The sequence below is a fragment of the Osmerus eperlanus genome, chromosome 18 (genome assembly GCF_963692335.1).
Source record: "Osmerus eperlanus chromosome 18, fOsmEpe2.1, whole genome shotgun sequence".
Lineage (NCBI taxonomy): Eukaryota > Metazoa > Chordata > Actinopteri > Osmeriformes > Osmeridae > Osmerus > Osmerus eperlanus.
Window position 1 is genome coordinate 7,727,140 of NC_085035.1, and position 16,552 is coordinate 7,743,691.

General features: G+C 40.7%; 1 long non-coding RNA gene across 1 annotated transcript; it reads left to right on the forward strand.

Annotated features, from left to right (window-relative positions):
• Nucleotides 1–1,526: 1,526 nt before the first annotated feature.
• On the forward strand, nucleotides 1,527–2,296 carry LOC134038753 (uncharacterized). Its single transcript, XR_009932681.1, has 2 exons — nucleotides 1,527–1,669; nucleotides 2,173–2,296. It is a non-coding gene; the product is annotated as an uncharacterized LOC134038753 (long non-coding RNA).
• The last annotated feature ends 14,256 nt before the right edge of the window (nucleotides 2,297–16,552 follow it).

Here is a 16,552-nt window from a genome sequence, read left to right on the forward strand (position 1 = left end):
TACGTAAGTTCGCATGCTGCAAGTTCAGGCAGTGATAAGCGCGCTCTGATGATTTGCATGTTAAACAAACAATATTTCTAATTTGTAGTACATTGTAAGAGATACTAAATACCATCGGCATTCAGTTACAACAGGACTGGTGATACGAGTCGTATTATTAGTAGGCTATTAGCGGCTGAATCTGCAATGTCCAGCAGCCATTGAGTCAGATCGGGAAAATCTTTTTTTTGTGAAAAAAAAAAAGCGTTTCACATTTCGATTAGTCGATTTTCAGACGTTTTAGTCGAGTCTTGGTCAACCAAAGAAAATCTTAGTCGGGGACAACCCTAATGGTGTACTTATTCGTTTTCTACGTCAAGCAACATTCTGGATGCCTAAAGGGGATATAGACCATAGCTTCTATAGGCTATTAATTGGTTACCCTTAAAGAGACATCTTTATCACCTTCTATCTATTAATGCCAAGAATCTGTGTGTCTGTGTTTTTTTATAATGGAATTTTAGGGCAGCCAATAAATGAATAGTTAAAAACATGACTAAATATATAATGATATCATACAATGTTTAAATAAATGACTAGTTTGACTTAATTATATAATTAAATGCCTAACTGACATTCAAAATGTATGAATTACAAAACACTTTATTTCATAACGCGTGGTGAAGTAACATAAACGAGACGCATCTGTCGCTCCCTGCATTGAATGATTATTGTAGGCAAGATTTTTTGAATTTGGCCTAGATGAGGCAGTGCCCGAATCTGTGATGCAGCTGGTAAATATAATGTTGGTTAATTAATTTGGTGTTCGTTTATTTGGAGTTTGTGCACATTTGCAATGTGGAGTGTTTGCATCAGGCTCACCCGTTCTCATTCCCAAGTCATCAAATACCAACGCTTTGTCATGGCCGTAGGCATCGGAGGATGTATTGTAGCAAAATAAGTTTGCTACTGTTTGTGTGGGACACTGGAAGTTGAAATCTTATGGCGTGAAATTAGTATGGAGGACCAAACCTGCCAAAATTAAAAATAAATAAATAAATGTATAAATAAATGTATTTATACATCAAAAAATGTAAATATATAAAAATAAATGTATGAAAACATCTTAATTACGTATTTATTTATTTACATGGCCATTTATTTCTGTATTTATTTATTTTTGTATTTATTTATTTCTGTGTACATTTATTTCTGTATTTATTTATTTCTGTGTACATTTATTTCTGTATTTCCTTGTCCTTAAGCTAATGAGGTAAGCTGTCAATCAATGTATGTCACGGTGTCACCTTAACCCCATTGGTTGATCGGTATCAGAGTGCGAAGATGGACTTTCCATGCCTGGGGTTGCTATGACTACCTTAGTAAACAAAAGACTGCACACACGCAATAGACAGCGAGATATGAGAGTTTTGGCTAGCTAACCTTGCTAAAAAAAGTGCTGGTCAAGATGTTTAATTTTTTCGCGTTGAGGCTCTGGATACCAATTTGTACCATTTAGCTGCCTGCAGAGTCATAAAGAAAAAGAGTTGCGTCAATTGCCTTTACGTTCATGGTACTGTACTGTACTGTAGGCTAGTTAGAACTAGAGCGAGCTAGCATCAGTTTCAAACACAGCAGCATCGTCGTTGAGGAACAGTTGTACTGTACTGTATGATGGAGTTGTGCCAAGGTAAGAATGTGGAAGTTCTTGGCCCATTTTCTGGCATCTAGTACATTTAACATTTCAGTATCTTAAAGTGCCGAGATTTTTTGATGCTAGCTAGACATGTAGAAGCCAGAACGTAGCAAAAACAATGTGCTACGAAGTGAGTGATGACCTGTTTATGTAATGATCAGTGTAGCTAGCTAATTTAGTGCACTATTTATATTTATTGAGAAACTAATGCCTACAAACAAGTTTGTGTGAGAGGAAAGCTGTATTTAATTATTAATCCGTAACTGTGGTCGCTTATTTGCACCATAGTCTGGGGGTTGGTACAGTAAGAAATTGGATGATATTATACAGTGTCAAGGAACCATCAAAGAACATAGTACAACATGGTTAATCTATTCATAAAGTGAATGTTTACTAAGCAAACTATGAGTTAGAGACCATTGTAACATTCAGTCCATCATGTGATTATCATTACAGCTTACTGTCTGTTTATGTGTGTGTGTCTATGGCCCTTGCAGTCTGGCATTGCTACTGATGTTGATGTGAGCTGAAAAGGAGGCCCAGTGCCTTGGAGGTGGATGTCAGACCACTGGACGAAGGAGCGCTGGATGGGAGACCACTAGTTGAAGGAGCGCTGGATGGGAGACCACTGGATGAGAGATTTCTGGATGAGGGAAAATGTGATGGAGTGGGCTGTCTTATATTTAAACCACAGTATTTTTGTCATTACTATGCTTTTAATTGTGGTCGTTATTGAGTTATATTGAGTTTGCTCCTGTTGACTTTAGCAAACCACCTCTTTCTCCTCTCACTATCAGCTGGGAAGCCGTAGCCTACATCACGACTCCCTATTTGGAGCATGCAATACATCCCCATGCATCACACCCAACCATTATGAAATCCAAGATGCTAGGTGCAAGACCAAGACAGCGCGGTGTAGACAAAAGCGTTACCTTTATTGTGTCACCCTTTACACTCTTTTTATAGCAGAGACTAAAATAACATGTGTACATATTTGAATAGTCATGTTGACTATCATGTAGTTGTACTGTAGCCTTTCACAACCAAGTCCTTGAGGTTTAATCATTGTGCACTACACATGCATAAAATGATACTATATAGTAGGGAAAGATTAAATAAAGATGCAGAACAAACTACTTGTTTCCAAGTTACATTTAATGACAACACATGAAGGGTATGAAGAGATTCTTAAATAGATTCTTGAAGACATTCTTAAATTGGAATACAGCTCCTATTGCATCGGTTGATTTTCCAAATCCTGTTGATAATGACATGTGCAGCACGCTCCCTTACAAATGCACTGCTTGAACTATGAGTATCGGTGTACCTCAGTAAATTAGAATATTGTGGAAAAGTTTGTTTATTTTGATTAGTAAATTCAAAAGTTGAAACTCATATATTATACAGATGCATTACACACACAGTGAAATACTTCAAGCGTTCATTTTAATTTTGATGATTCTGACTTTCATCTAATGAAATCCCCAAATTCAGTATCTCAGAAAATTAGAATATTACACAAGACCAATAAACCTAAGGATTTTTAATACAGAAATGTCAGCCGACTGGAAAGTATGTTCATATAGGCATTCAATACTTGGTCTGGGTTCCTTTTGCATGAATAATTGCATCAATATGGCATGGAGGCGATCAGCCTGTGGCACTGCTGATGTGTTATGGAAGCCCAGGTTGCTTTGATAGCGGCCTTCAGCTCGTCTGCACTGTTCGGTCTGGTGTCTCTCATCTTCCTCTTGACAATACTCAGAGTCTATGGGTTCAGGTCAGGCAAGTTTGCTGACCAATCAAGTGATACCATGGTCATTAAACCAGGTTCTGTTACTTCTGGCAGTGTGGGCAGGTGCCAAGTCGTGCTGGAAAATGAAATCAGCATCTCCATAAAGCTTGTCAATGGAAGGAAGCATGAAAGGCTCTAAAATGTCCTGGTAGACGGCTGCATTGACTTTGGACTTGATAAAACTGTGGACCTACCAGCAGATTACATGGCTCTGCAAATCATCACTTGGAAACTTCAAACTGGACTTCAAGCAACTTGGATTCTGTGCCTCTCCACTTTTCCTCCAGACTCTGGGACTTTTATTTCCAAGTGAAATGCAACATTTACTTTAATCTGAAAAGAGGATCTTGGACCACTGAGCAAGTCCTTTCCCTTTTCTCCTTCGCCTGGGTAAGACGCTTCTGACGTTGTCTCTGGTTCAGGAGTGGCTTGACACGAGGAATGCGACAGTTGTAGCCCATGTCCTGGATACATCTGTGCGTGGTGGCTTTTGATGCACTGACTCCAGCCTCAGTCCACTCCTTGTGAATTTCCCCCAAATTCTTGAATGACCGTTGCTTCACAGTCCTCTCAAGGCTGCAGTTATCCCTGTTGCTTGTGCACCTTTTTCTACCACAATTTTCCCTTCCACTCAACTTTCTATTAATATGCTTGGATACAGCACTTTGGGAACAGCCAGCGTCTTTAGCAATGACTTTTAGTGGCTTACCCTCCTTGTGGAGGGTGTCAATGATTGTCTTCAGGACAGCAGTCTTCCCCATGACTGTGTAGCCTACTGAACCAGACTTAGAGACCATTTAAAGGCTTAGGAAACCGTTACAGGAGATAATCAGCTGATTAGAGTAGGACATCATGAGTCTACAATATTTAACTTTTTCAGTCAAATGTTCTAGGATACTGAAATTTGGGTTTTCATTAGCTGTAAGCCATAATCATCCAAATTAAAAGAAATAAACACTTCAAATGTTTCACTCTGTGTGTAATGCCTCTGTATAATATATGAGTTTCACCTTTTTCCATGATATTCTAATTTACTGAGATTCACCTGTGTCGGTCTAACTGCAGAGTATAGTAGTATAACCATGTTTATAAACTAGACCGCACCATTTCAATGATATGCAATCTACATAATGTATTTGTGACCTGCTAGGGAAGTTACCCGGCTACTTATGTAATGTTACAACACTGGATTAAAATCAAAATGATTAGAGCTACGTCTAAATTCATTTACACAAGTTTCTTAGTTTGACCCGTCTGACACACTCGTCGACACGAGTGTGGATTGCTATGGCATAATGCTTGTCTGAACGTCCTGCCCCGATCCCGCCCTGATCCCGCCCCAATCCCTCCTCCTAATTAGCTTAACCCTTGTGTTATCTTCGGGTCATTCTGACCCATCAGTCATTGTGACCCACTGTCGTATTGCGACAAATTTACCTCATACAAAAACAAAGTGAAGCATTTTCTTTTAACTGTCGGGCTGTCTCAGACCCCCCACATTGCAATGGTTAAAAGAAAATTATTTTTATTTGTTTTTGTATTGGGTGAAATTGGGTAAACACAACGATGGTTCGTTGTGAACCTTTGGGTCATGTGACCCGAAGGCAGCACGAGGGTTAAGGATGAAGAAATACAGAAATAAATGTACACAGAAATAAATAAATACAGAAATAAATACAGACAGAAATAAATTACGTAGAAAATAAAAGACTATAGTAAATTAATTGTAAAATTATTTCTATGTATGCAATATATTTATTGATAGATTTATTTCTGTCTGTATTTATTTCTGTATTTATTTTTTTTAAATTTTTTTTGAATTACAATCCAACCAACAATAACCAACGACGGAAAATAAAGACACAATTACTCCTTTTCGTTTCTTAAAACAATTAAATTCCGACTTCACAACTTTCAATGAAAATAACTGCACAATCATAAATTACAAATATTCAAACCGAAAAATAATTAAAATTTCGAAAAAAAAAAAAAAAAAAAGATTTTTGTAATTTGTATATAGCTTGAATAATAGACACCATTAGTTACTCATACTTCTTTTCACCTAAAAAAAAACATAACTTGTAATTAAAACAAAAAATGAACACGCGTGTTGCAAACTTAAAACCTCTACTTAGAAATTTCACAGGCCTATACTTCCTAACCTTTTTTTTTCTTAAACACTCAGCTGATTACCAATTACCAATTTACTCTTTACCAATTTAATCTTTACCAATTTAATCTTTACCAATCCTCTAAAGTATACTTTTTACCATTTTACTCTTGGGACTCAGAAATCAATACATTTCCTGACCCAATTTCCCAGGGCCTTAAAGACACACAGCACGATATCACGTGTGAATTATTACCCTTTATGCGCTCGTCAGCACATTTCCTGCATGCTTTTTTGTAGGACTCTAACGTAACGGGACCAACGTTCCAACGTTCCCCCAATTTGTACGACTCTAACGTAACGGGACCAACGTTCCAACGTTCTCCCAATTTGTACGACTTGCACGCACAGGACACAGCTCTCCTCCGGTCTCTGCCCTATTACTAACTAAACCGAATTATTGACCATAGTCTAAACAACACACATTTAGACAACTCAAATCACACAGAAGCCAAAAAAGAATATTTACCGGTTCTTTCAGGATCCCGCGTCAGCAACAGCGCAACCAGTCAAGCCCCACCCGAATCGGTCCCGCTTTCTCTGTAAATTTTGGAGGTAAAGGCGGCTATGCCAGATTGATCATATCACCTTTTCTAAGGGAGTACTTGTCGGAGATACGCTGAGCAGACGAGGATCTCCCCGTACTGGCCACCAAGATGTTAAGGAAAAATTCTAGTGGCACTGTGTAGATTTGAATAGTCAAGAGATGGTGGTTACAATAAATTTATTTTGCTTATACAGATCATGAATTAACAAAGTACTTTGTGATCAGTCATAACGAAGGAGGTGCTAGCCACAGGTCGTTCGCCAGAGTGATGAAGAACAACCCCAAAACCCTGCCTTATATAAACTTTAGATCAAATGGTTCCTCTGAACTCTGTTGATTGGTCAGCACTGCTCAGTGACAGTTTGACTTTATACCAAGTGTCCCACAGTTCTTAGATGTGGCATCTCTCCCCAAACCAGTAGATAGTAAAACCACAGGAGTTCACCAGTCAAATGGTCAACTGTCCTTTGTGTGGGCAACTTCAAACAAGTATTTGATTAACCCCACCCAATGCAACAGGAAGGGTCAGAGCAGCTTGATCAGTTAAACTGCTCCCTCAGATCACAATAACAATACAGTTGAATCCACATTGTCTCCAGACCAGCTGTCTCATCCTCCCCAGGTGTCATAAACTGCAAATGGCATCTCTACCAAATGGAGTTATTTCAACATTAACCAACTTTAGACTTCCATTAAAACACATTCCTCATATATAAAACACACACATTATAACTGTATTCCAAACTTTCACGACAAATGCCACTAAAGGTCATTGCTAAAGACGCTGGCTGTTCCCAGAGTGCTGTATCCAAGCATATTAATAGAAAGTTGAGTGGAAGGGAAAATTGTAGTAGGAAAAAGGTGCACAAGCAACAGGGTTAACAGCAGCCTTGAGAGGACTGTGAAGCAACGGTCATTCAAGAATTTGGGGGAAATTCACAAGGAGTGGACTGAGGCTGGAGTCAGTGCATCAAAAGCCACCACGCACAGATGTATCCAGGACATGGGCTACAACTGTCGCATTCCTCGTGTCAAGCCACTCCTGAACCAGAGACAACGTCAGAAGCGTCTTACCCAGGCGAAGGAGAAAAGGGAAAGGACTTGCTCAGTGGTCCAAGATCCTCTTTTCAGATTAAAGTAAATGTTGCATTTCACTTGGAAATAAAAGTCCCAGAGTCTGGAGGAAAAGTGGAGAGGCACAGAATCCAAGTTGCTTGAAGTCCAGTTTGAAGTTTCCAAGTGATGATTTGCAGAGCCATGTAATCTGCTGGTAGGTCCACAGTTTTATCAAGTCCAAAGTCAATGCAGCCGTCTACCAGGACATTTTAGAGCACTTCATGCTTCCTTCCATTGACAAGCTTTATGGAGATGCTGATTTCATTTTCCAGCACGACTTGGCACCTGCCCACACTGCCAGAAGTAACAGAACCTGGTTTAATGACCATGGTATCACTTGATTGGTCAGCAAACTTGCCTGACCTGAACCCATAGACTCTGAGTATTGTCAAGAGGAAGATGAGAGACACCAGACCGAACAGTGCAGACGAGCTGAAGGCCGCTATCAAAGCAACCTGGGCTTCCATAACACATCAGCAGTGCCACAGGCTGATCGCCTCCATGCCATATTGATGCAATTATTCATGCAAAAGGAACCCAGACCAAGTATTGAATGCCTATATGAACATACTTTCCAGTCGGCTGACATTTCTGTATTAAAAATCCTTAGGTTTATTGGTCTTGTGTAATATTCTAATTTTCTGAGATACTGAATTTTGGGATTTCATTAGATGAAAGTCAGAATCATCAAAATTAAAATGAACGCTTGAAGTATTTCACTGTGTGTGTAATGCATCTGTATAATATATGAGTTTCAACTTTTGAATTTACTAATCAAAATAAACAAACTTTTCCACAATATTCTAATTTACTGAGGTACACCGATACTCATAGTTCAAGCAGTGCATTTGTAAGGGAGCGTGCTGCACATGTCATTATCAACAGGATTTGGAAAATCAACCGATGCAATAGGAGCTGTATTCCAATTTAAGAATGTCTTCAAGAATCTATTTAAGAATCTCTTCATACCCTTCATGTGTTGTCATTAAATGTAACTTGGAAACAAGTAGTTTGTTTCCAAGTTACCAGCGAATAAGAACAAAACTAGAATGCTGATGATTTCAATGGCGAGTCATTTGGTAAGTAGTTCAAAATATCCATGGGCATGTACCTTTAATGCAACATTTAAAGATTATTCGGTTAGCACACTCTGAACAGTATAAATTAATGGATAAGAGTCGTAGTAAGTTGAATAGTTTTTTTAATGTAAATATGTATTCGGATATTTAATTAGACGACCAGTCATTAAACCTAGCATTAGTTGGACAATGTGCAGCTAAATTGCAGCCGGTAAGCATCATACTAAGCGTTCACAACTTTACATGTTTTTTAATGTTGGTGTATTCGCCATGCTAAACTAAACATGAGCTCACACTGAATAGATTTCAAATGTTGGCTGGGAAAGTTAAGCGCACAAAATTTAAAAGATATGGATCTTTCACTCTAGAGTGTATTATTTACTGCCAGCTTTCATTTCGAATGAAAACCACTAACTATATTGAGTGATTTTGCGGCAGTTCCCTGCCATTTAGCTGCACATTTTTCTTCTACGGAGACACAAAACTTTTTTTTACAAGTACACAAATCTTTTTCTTCTACGGAGACACAAAACTTTTTTGCAAGTTACAAATCTTTTTTGCAAGTACACAAATCTTGCCTTCTTCTACGGAGACACAAAACTTTTTTTTGCAAGTACACAAATCATTTTCTACAAAGACACAAATCTTTTTTGCAAGTTACAAATCGTTTTTAAAGAGCTCACTCTCCTGGCACTAATTTCACGCCATAAAATCTATGCAAAAAACTTCTATCTACATTTACATGTACTCATTTAGCAGACACTCTTATCTAGAGCGACTTACAGTAAGTACAGAGACATTATCCCGAGGCAGGTAGGGCGAGTGCCTTGCCCAAGGACACAACGTAACACGGCCAGGAATCGAACCAGCAACCTTCTGATTAATATCCTGATTCCCTAACCGCTCAGCCATCTGACACCCCTATCTAAAAGTTGGTTAAACCTTGTGTTATCTTCGGGTCATTCTGACCCATTAGTCATTGTGACCCACCATCGTATTGCGACAATTGTATCGCATACAAAAACAAAGTGAAGCATTTTCTTTTAACCGTTGGGCTGTCTCAGACCCCCCACATTGCGAAGGTTTAAAGAAAATTATTTTTATTTGTTTTTGTAATTGGTAAAATTGGGTAAACACAACGATGATTCGTTATGAACCTTTGGGTCATGTGACCCGAAGGCAGCACAAGGGTTAAACATAAAAATGATCTCCATTTATTTTCATAAACTATGTTTATGGCATAAATGTAGTAGCCTGGCTCTGCCCTCCTACGTACTTCCGCTCAATTTTGATTTTGCTTCTGTACTAGGTCTGGGAATTCGGCACATAAGTCGGTTTTCTCAAATCAACTTTTTGTAGCCAATCAGCGAACAGCGGGAGTGGCTGAGAACGATGACGTTGATGTCGTGCGCTAGTTTGAGTTGTAGTTCAGTAATGGCGGCGGAGAAAGATGCAAGCGAAGCCATTCGGTCTGTTGTGGCAACGCTGACGAATATCCAAAAGTTAAAGATCCTGTAAAGTGGACCTGAAAACTAGTTTTAAGTTCGCCACACCACAGAATAATGTGTTATTAACTACCCATCCAAATTTGAATGAAAAAGTAACACCGTGAAGTATGTTAAATTAGGCTTTGAAATTGTGAAAAAATCAGCAGTCTTCTCTGCTTGAGACTGGGGGGGCGTGTCGCCTGAAGGAACTGAAGCTCCGCCCCTCGCTGCCTACCTCCGACCCAGATAATGGACGCTACGTCAAGCCGAACAAAACCGTATAGAATTTGAATTTATTTGTTCAATGAGTGAAACATACAGATGCATATAAATGAAATGTTCCCCTGAGCTGTAACAGTAAAAATGGACACCAGAGACAGCAGACAGTGAGCTCTCCAACTAGGCTACTTCTAACACATTAGCTACCATTTCACCAAAATACCATCATTCTACACCGAGTAGCATAATATCAATTTAGCGGTTTGCACTAACTTATAGCAGAGATACGTCTGAAAAGTTATCTAGTATAATTATAACAAGCACACAGAACAGAGTGATGAACTGCTGGCGGCGGTGGATTGTCCAGGTGCGACCGAAGGAGGAACGGAGGGCGATGCTCGGTACGGCTCGGCGCTGGTCCATGTTACAACTATCCGCCGTGAAATGGTCACTGCATTTAGTCATTTAGGCCCATTAAAACCTGAGCTGAAAATGGAAGAGAAACTGTTCTACGGTCTAACTACACATTTCGGTGCGACAAAGTTTTAGCGCGTTGCACATGCTTTCAGGAACTAATTTCACACGTATATAATGTACTGAGAAGCAAATCATGGAATTGACTTCACAGGATCTTTAAAGCCGGAGCACATTTACATTTAGTCATTTAGCAGACGCTCTTATCCAGAGCGACGTACAGTAAGTACAGGGACATTCCCCCGAGGCAAGTAGGGTGAAGTGCCTTGCCCAAGGACACAACGTCAGTTGGCATGACCGGGAATCGAACTGGCAACCTTCGGATTACTAGCCCGATTCCCTCACCGCTCAGCCAACTGACTCCACAAGAACAATCTTTGCTAAGTTTTGTTGGTGGCCATGATGTTGTGGCCCTCTTCCCCACTGGGTTCGGGAAAAGTTTGATTTTCCAGCTACGGCAGCTAGCTCCGTTACAGTAGTAGTGAAGGAGTTGGCTAAGGCGAACGCTAGCGATTGGTTATGGCAGATCAGAGTGGCTCTGGGCAGATCCAATAGTTTTAAACTCCAACAGAGTACCCGCCTTCAAGGAAGTTAACGCTTGTCAATGGAGCGATCCCAGACCCTCTGTACAAATGACATGTACGAGGGTCTGGTTAGGACCAGGCTATAAATGTGGGTCTAGCCAGATACTTTACTTTAATAATTTAAAAACATAATATTTAATGATAATGTTTGTAAAAGCTTAGTAAGGAAAATAGGGACATTCTGTTTCGTTACAAAAAATTATGACAACTGGCTCAACCATTGTGCATGTAATGACTGAACATTACCAAATTCAAAATAAATACTGATTCACAAAAAATCACAAATTGTGATTCTTGAATCTGTCCATTATCAGTCCAACATGAAAACAAAAGAACACGAGTTGTCCCCAAAGTGAAATCTCCAAATCTTCCAGCTTTATCCTCGTGGGTTGGCTCGCCATCCAATTCAAAGCATCCCCTCAGATTACCTAGATGTGTAGCAAGGCCAGAATATACTAATCAATTTACCATTTCACATTTTGCAGTACATGTTGTCTTCCTTCAAACTAAATTACTTAAATCACATTTAATTAACTTTAAATAAGGAGCGGACATCAAAGTTGTACATGCATTGTTATATTCATGCCAGCATCGTAGTAACAACAAGTGGCTTACCAAGATGATAAAAAGTGTGCTACTGCCGTTTACAGCAAACACCAATGGATCCAGGCTAAAAGATCAATCTCCAATAATAATATTTTTATTATTACTTAGTTTTACGGGCCTTTTCCCGAAGCCATCTTAGCCATAGAGCACGTAAGAAATAACGATGGTTCGTTATTTTGCACGTAGAAACCTACGATCCATCGTTATCGGGAAATGCAGATCAGTTTAATAAGTGTTTCAAAGAAGATGAGGAGAATGTCATGCTTTGCAGACACTTTAATACACAAATAACATTATTACTGAAAATAGTATTCTTGCAATAAAACCTCAGTAGGCCTATGTCACAATAAATAATACACACAGCTCACATCTGATTGTAGTTAATTCATTAGGTCTATTCATAGACTTCTATTTAGTAGACACAGCTTCTTTTCTCTTCCAAGGGGGCGTCCCCATTCATTTCTATGAAAAGTGCTCAGTGGCGCAGTGAGGCAAGCGAGAGCGTACCACGCAATCTTTCCAGTTACGGCTCATCCGGTCTTGCGCAGAACAGTGGCTCGCCTTTTTCCTAGCTCCGAGACTCGTGCACGCTTGCAACTAGCTGTACACGTCATACTTTGCGACATCTGGTCGCGAGCGTGTGAGCTAAGGCATTGCATTGGAGTTACATTTAGTAATTTAGCAGAGGCTCTTATCCAGAGCGACTTACAGTAAGTACAGGGACATTCCCCCGAGGCAAGTAGGGTGAAGTGCCTTGCCCAAAGACACAACGTCATTTTGCACGGCCGGGAATCGAACTGGAAACCTTCCGATTACTAGCCCGATTCCCTAACCGCTCAGCCACCTGACTATATATATAACATTGCATATATATATATATATATGCAATGTTTATTGCAGCTTCAGTAAATACGCCGGCTCCAAAAATACTTTAAATAAGCATAATACACTTTTCTTTTTTTTTTAAAGTTTTGTAGGCCTAGTGCTTTTTTGTGGCCAACGTTACACATGCTAATGCACGCTAACAACGCTAACGTCGCCTAATCAGCTGTGCAGTTATTAACTGATGCTTGTCGCCTAGCGAGAGTGGTGGGGACGGATCGGGGTCACTAGGAATCTGGGGGGGACATGTCCCCCCTGTCCCCAGTGCCATCTGCGCGCATGGTGAGGCATGATGAAAAGTTACATGCTCTATTCTAGCTCCAAAAACGAGAATGCAATATCATAATGGCGCACATAGCCATTTGCCGACAGATCAGGGTGTTCGAGGCCATGTCTGAGAGACCCGGTCGATACAGCTTACTGAGCCAGCGCGGGGTCGAGGAGAACTCCTTTCAGGGTGTACCCCTGCATGCACTGACAAAACCCTGGACCAGAGGACGTTTTTTGAAAGCCTGGCTAGAAATCTGGATAAACGCATGTTATCACAGGGGAAAGACCAAACAGGATATAACCAGCTAATTGAGGATTTAAAAGTGCTTCTTCCACCATATTGGCCACAGGATGGTGACGCGCTGTTAGGGGATAGTGAAGTTGAGACGCTTTGCCAGCAGTTTTGCATTGATAGCTCGCGGAGTGTCATCAGGGCATTCAGGGAATACCGTGACAATAATGGGACATTCATCCCAGATGAACTGAACTGCCTCTTGGCTGCGGTCAACACTGTCCCCATCTCAAGTGCTGAGTGTGAGAGGGGCTTTTCCCAGATGAACTTAATCTGTACAGCAAACAGGGCGTCTCTTCTCCCCTCTACCATCTCTCCTCCCTACTCTTCCTTTGCCTTGTCGGCCCACCGCTTACCCGCTTCAACCCCTTTCCATACGTGAGGTCATGGATTGCAAAAGGACATAGAACTGCACTGGACACGAGGTGTAGAAAAAGAAGCAGGGAGATGGAGGCCGGGGGCTCTATCCAGGGCTGGACTGGCCATCTGGCATACCGGGCATTTGCCCGGTGGGCCGACGCACTTTTGGGCTGAATCGCCGATATCGCCGATCGTTCTTTATGGGCCGGCCCATAAAGAACTGACAGCGGCCCATTGTTTGTTTTGTTTTTTTGGTCGGGCCGACCCATAGAGAACTGACAGCGGCCAATTTTTTGGGGTTGGACCGGCCCATAGAGAACTGACAGCGGCCCATTGTTTTTTGTTTGGTCGAGCCGGTGCATAGAGAACTGGCAGCGGCCCATTGGTTAATTTCCTTAATTGGCACTCGCCTGACCCAATCAAATCCAGGAAGACACGAGCTGTTGGCTAATGCCTAACATTGTTTGGCATTGTTAAAGTTTAACAGCGATAAAAATGGAGAAACGAAAGCGCAAGGGAGGCGCAGAAAAGCTAAGAGACAAAAAACAAAAAAATCTACAGGCGGATGCCTGCATTAATAATCCAGTGTTGTTCAAAGGCCATGCAGCTTTCCACTGTTACTTGCACTTGAGTATGGACATTGTGTACTATATGGCCTCCAAATCGTCAATAAAAAGTGAGTGAGTACACTGCTCTCTTTTATTGGTGCTCTTTTCCAGGGCATATACTACTGTCAGCTTTATTGTAGCTTTTGGGAAGGGTTGTGGTTATTGTATTTAGCAGACACCTTTGTCCGAAGCTACAAAATATGAATCTTACAATAATTAAAATTAACAGTAAACTGTTTTTAAAATTTGATAAGCCAATATTAAGCAAAATAGTAATAATAACAATAGTGGCAATACAATATCAAATATCAATAATACAAAAAAATACCATAAAATACCATAAATATACAAATCATAACTCTAAGAATGTATTAATAAAGGGGGGGGGGGGGGAAATTCTACTTTCCCAAAAATGCCAGGGCCGATTTTTTGTCCCAGTCCAGCCCTGGCTCTATCGATGCTGTATGAGCCGTTTTGGATAAATAGGCTAATGACGGAAGAAGTCGCAATTATTCCATGCTGATGTGTTTGTGTTGATTATTGAGTGGTTATAATTGCAATATATAGCCTACTATGTATGATTTCATTTCTATGTGTATATTTAAGTCCCACAACCAGCTGTTGCTGTTTACATGGTCACATGATGGAGTGTTTGTCTCATCCAGTGGGTTTTTTCATTAATTTAATAGTCCGACATTTGCTGCTTGTAAAAAACGATTGTTGCAGTGTATTTTTTTTTAAATTTCGCACCCATGCAGTGCATGTTCAAAAATTTAAATAAACATTGCCCTGATGTAGGCCTACACACAGCGTTAATTAGTTTTTATTTAGTCATAGAAGCTACGTAGGCAGTGTATTTTTTTTTATTGTTCTGTTACCTCCAACCCCCGTTTTAAGTAGCCGGATCCACCCCCCCTCTGCGCTCCGGGACCTCCCACTTTACAAATTAAGCACTGTACAGTACCAATAGTATTGATTTTCGTAAAGTTCACATGTGCTTCTTGATCGGACTTGTACCACATCCTGACAGTTTTCTGCAATGCCTTAGCTCCAGCTCACAAGCTCGCAACTGGTTTTCGCAAAGTATGACGCGTACAGCTAGTTGCAAGCATGCACGAGTCTCAGAGCTAGGAAATAAGCGAGCCACTGTTTAACGCTAGACCGGAAGAGCCGGAACTGGAAAGATGGCGCGGTCCGGTTTTGCGCTCTCGCTTGCCTCACTGCGCCACTGAGCTCTTTTCATAGAAATGAATGGGACGCCATCTTGGAAGACAAAAGTAGCTTCCTCTAGTAATATAACTCTATGCGCTTGCCTCACTGCGCCACTGAGTACTTTTCATAGAAATGAATGGGGACAGCATCTTGGAAGACAAAAGTAGCTGCCTCTAGTAATATAACTCTATGGCCTGAAGGATTTAATTTGTTGTGTCTATTCCAATATGTAATGATGATATTCAATGAAACAAGTCTGTGTTCTACAAAGAGTGGTCTGGAGTCGCAGAGGTCCAATAATATCAGCTTTAATGCAGCAGTTGGACATCAACAAGTACAGAGCTCTGGGGTTGTCTACGTTTTCCTACCCGCAACAGTTTGGGTTGGTCCAACTAACTATCTGTCCCTGCCCCAGCATATATTGTACAGTGAAGTAAAACAAAAAACACAAGAAGAGGGTTGAGCTGTGCAGCAGGGAGTTGTTCTTGCCTACGCGTCCCACCTGCTCGGGTGCCGTCTCCACCCGGTTTCAAGGTTGTTTCTGAAAATGAAGAGAGAGACACAAAATACAGCCTTTTTTCCACACTCTGTGGTCGAAACTTGTCTGGATTGTTCCCCTTTCTCCGCCCGCACCCCTGACTCCCCCCGCCCTGTGTGAGACACAATTTTTAAGCCTGAGCACACTTCTAAGTTCATAAGACAGAACTTTAATAAGCACAATGCATAACTTTAATAAGCACAATATATTCTTTAGGCCTCACTGCGCCACTGAGCACTTTTCATAGAAATGAATGGGACGCCATCTTGGAAGAAATATATAGCTGTGTCTATTAATATATAAGTCTATGAATTCTCCCCATATTAGACATTCTCTGCTAAAACTCTGCATTCACCTGTCTGACACGCCCCCAGGCGTGGTGCACTGTGGGAAGGCAAGCGAAACGATTCGCGTTGCTGTTGTGGACGCGAATCGAGCTGAATCGAGCTCACAGAAGCTCACAGAATTAACTATTCTGTGAGGGCATGACAGCTCCTGTCTCCTCATTATTAATCCAATTTTACTATCCAATTTACATTCTCAAAGTAGCCCAAATTAAATATCATGTGCAACAGCATCGTCTTCACTTCATCGTCATGTGCAGCCCATCTATTTAGTAGGACATTTCTTTCCCGCCC